Source organism: Spodoptera frugiperda, chromosome 8 (assembly GCF_023101765.2).
Source record: "Spodoptera frugiperda isolate SF20-4 chromosome 8, AGI-APGP_CSIRO_Sfru_2.0, whole genome shotgun sequence".
Lineage (NCBI taxonomy): Eukaryota > Metazoa > Arthropoda > Insecta > Lepidoptera > Noctuidae > Spodoptera > Spodoptera frugiperda.
The window spans coordinates 2,136,803-2,140,839 of NC_064219.1; positions in this window are offsets into that span (position 1 = coordinate 2,136,803).

The window sequence follows — 4,037 nt, forward strand, 5'->3', positions numbered from 1 at the left end:
GCGCGCTGCATTTGCGTTCCTCCCACGTGCTGAGCAGGCAAAACCTGCCACAGTAAGCCGACCTCCCTACCCTCGCTTTGCTGATCAAAATTACGACGGTGGCGGTGGAAATGTTATCTAGCTGAAGGGTCAATTTAAAATGGCGACTGTTGGAAACATTCGTCACCGAACTTTCTTGCTTTACGTTCTTTATGCATAGCTCTTTGTCTCCCAGTAATGAGTCAGAAGTTCTCGGAATTAGTCTGGTGTGTTTACCCTCGCTTCCTAGGTGAGGCACTCCATTTCACTAATATCAAAGTTATGTATGGCCCAGGTAACCAGCAACTAAGTTTTAAGTGGAATTAATTTCAGAGTTTTAGTTCTGAACCTTTTATATTATAAACTAGAATGGCCTGTATTTCGCAAGCTTAAACGATTAATGGCCCATTTTAACATATACGAGTAACGGACATTTTGCATTTAATATTTTTGTGCTTTCACGTTCAGATCAAAATTATTTATACACAAATTACTAATGATTCAACATGAGACAAAAAATATATAACTATTTGTGATGGCAACCGAGTCTCCAATACAAAGTTATCAACTATTCTGCCAGTGTTAAGTGGTAAATAAGCATATTCTATGTAAACAGTTGTTATTCTGACATCTGTCAGATTTGACAGCTGTCATTGGCGAAAGTTTAAGGAACTAATACGGAGAACGGATTGATAAATAATCCAACAGCAGGCCGGTTGTTGTCGTATTTTAATAGAGTGATATGCAACCGATGGAATAAGTTACCAACAACGCAGCGCCCGAAGTTCCCGTTGAGTTCTCCGTGCTTAGTTTGGGAACCACTGAGCTACGAATGTATTGAGTCAATTGGATGTTTTGGCATATTCACTTACTTATTTTTAATATGGTATTCACATTTGAAACATTTTGAAATAATCGGTGACATTAATCCAAAAATTATGCCATGAAACTACTAAGTGTTTTTATTATGATTTGATTCCAAATAAAAACTCAAACTAATCTTAATTGGTAATATAATAAACTTATTTAAAACAATGTCTTCCCAAGATCTATTACTTATTATAATCTTAAAAATGCAAAATAGAATAGAACTAAAGACGGGATATTTACCATGTTTATTTCTGTCTACGAGTTTCCGATATTTCGGCACTGTTGCAAGCGCCATGATCACGGTTCATCCGTCATAAGTTCTAATGTTAGTGTTAATGACCATGTTTAAAAACTTATATCAAAATACAATTATTTCGTAGCTCGTAGCACTTTCGTAGCTCGTAGCGGTATCGTGAGCACGTGGCTCCGTAGCGCGGCTGCGTCGTCAATATTGGTTAATTTGGGCCGTGGACTATGCGCGCGCCCCCTACCCGCTTCCACGGTGATATTGCCTGCATATATCTTTATACGAATTGGGAGTTGATAGAACCCGAATATAGTTATGACTTTGTGTTTTCTGTGTATGTTGGACTTCTAAACGTGCCATATGGCATCTTCATGTTTAAAAGCTCAGTTGAAGATGGTTTTGTGTCTTGAAGGGATAAGCAGAGGTGTTAAAGTTTTCGTCAGTAATCTTATTGGAATGTTTCTTTTACCTTCCAAGCCAAACGTATCTAATGCTAATTTCAGTTCGATTTTCGAAAAGCCCTTAGCCGCTGTTAGCCTATACATAATAATTAATTTAATATGTCTCACCAAAATTATAATAAAAAGATTTTCGAATCAATCAACGAATTGCGTCTGCGATTTTAGAAAGTCGCAAATGCAATTTGTTTTCAACCAATCGATCTGGGAGTAATGTTGTGAGGCCTAAGTTCAACAGTGATTCTCTCTGTGGCCGAATATGATAAAACTTTTAAGTTTAGTATGTATTCAAAACAGAGTAAAATTATGCTTTAGAAACATATTATGAATAACCAAACTTAATCAATACTCCAAAATAGCCCTTTAACTAATCTAGCCAGGCTCCTCAACAATCTAGCTAGTATTTAGTTATTTGTTAGTGGTAATCGATTAGCCAGGGCACACACGGTAGGCATGTGACAAACGAGACATTCTGACGCGTTCAGTCTCGCCCACTATTCCGGTCGTGTGTGCAACGCCTAACGTAGTGACCTGCGATGCTTCGAATACCTAACAGGTTAGTTAGTAGTTGCTATGGTGTATATTGTTATGTTGTGTATTTGGTGTTATTAAGTCTTTGACTGCCAATAGAAAACTGTTGAAGGCAAATACTCCGCTAACGTCGGTCACTGTTGACCACAGTAGAGAAACTATGAAAAATTTAAACATCCTAATAACTTTTTACCAGACCTGGGACTTGAACCCGAGACCCCTTTACTCTGCAGATGCATTTATGACCACTAGTTCGATGTGGCCATCATTCAAAATTATTTTACTAATGGCTTATTTAATACCTAAAAACGCCATATTGATCGCACCTATCTACTTGTGTTTTATAAAAAGAAAAGTCTCATCTCATCTCATACTTTTAACTTAAAATATTATAATAATAGAATACCGATCTCACCTACTTTACATATTTCCAATTACTTTAATATGTTTTCAATGCAAGCACTTATATCACAATGTATTTATGCTAAGTGCTTTTAGCTAACATTGAACTATGTACCTACTTATATAATATGTAACCAGCTATAGATATGTATGTACACCAGCTGTTTACACGCGTGGTTAGACAAAAAAGTAGCCTTTTTTAACAGGGGAATATCATCCAATTACTTCTCCCGCCTTGGGCTAGGCGAGAGGGAATGTCAGACTCTTACTAACTAAAAACCATCCCGTTCCTACTTCTGCCCTTCGAGCCGGAGCCCCGGTAAATTTGCTAGGTAGTCTGCAGCTCCAGATAGATAGAAAAGTAACCTTTAAAGTTGTCTAGTCTCTTATTTATCTGTAGATACAAAAATCAGTCCTTACATGCTTTCATATTGTATGTCGCGACGCGATTTCAGTTTTGATTATGAATTGGAATCAATACACGATTTCGTGTCGTCGGCCATGTCCATAACACATCAACAACTGTCAACACAACAGGCTCAACTACGCCCCCTTCAGCGACCTAACCGAACTATTGAAGCAACGTTAATCGTTATAATAAAGCCAACGATACAATTCGAGGGACAAAAGTAGAGCGACGTTGCCAGACTTTGGTCAACATGTTTGGCAACATCGCGCGACATGATCTCGCTACGGACATGAGTCGCGCATTGTCGCCATAAAGGCAAAATTTTACTTGACATGTCGTAGGACACTTGTCCCCCTTTTTTTTGATGACGGGGGAAACCTTCAGAAAGCGCCTTGCTTTTTGGGGAGAAAGACTGGGGAGTATGGGATTTTTACCTCTAATTGGACCTGCTCCGGACCCTATGATGGTGCAACGCCTGTTACGGCACATCCCGAAGGAGACGTATATCTCCCATAAGCCTCGCTGTGCAAGTTACACGGTAGCACGTGACCAATGTGCTACCGTCTTCCCTGAGGGGGACACTGATCCCCTAGTGTAACCCTAGCTTTACCTATTTATCACCACAAAAAAAAATAGTAGGTACACACATTTTTTTTTAACGTTGGTAAGTCTGCTTTCGCCTACCAACCCGTTTACTGCCAAGACGGCGAAGCGAAGATGTGGCCGAAGATGGAGCACACAGACTTAGAAAGTACCTATTTACTCTGACCTTGAATAGACCTGGGTTATAATTCTCGGAAAAAAAATAGAACACATAAAACCACTTCAATAGGCTAGTTTCTAACTTTGTATGAAATACTATATTATGACGTCATCAGATTTTTACGTCAAATAGCAGACTTATTCCTAGAAATTTTGCTAGAATAAAATCGAAAATTAAGTAGCTCATCAAATTTATGAATGAGAGTGTGATTATTTTTGAATATTTTATTGTTTTGAAAGTTGTAATAATTTATTTTTGACCCAGTCATCATCCCTATTACTTTCACTAACACTTCAATACAATGAATTAAAACCAAACCTCTGTATGTTCTTGCACACC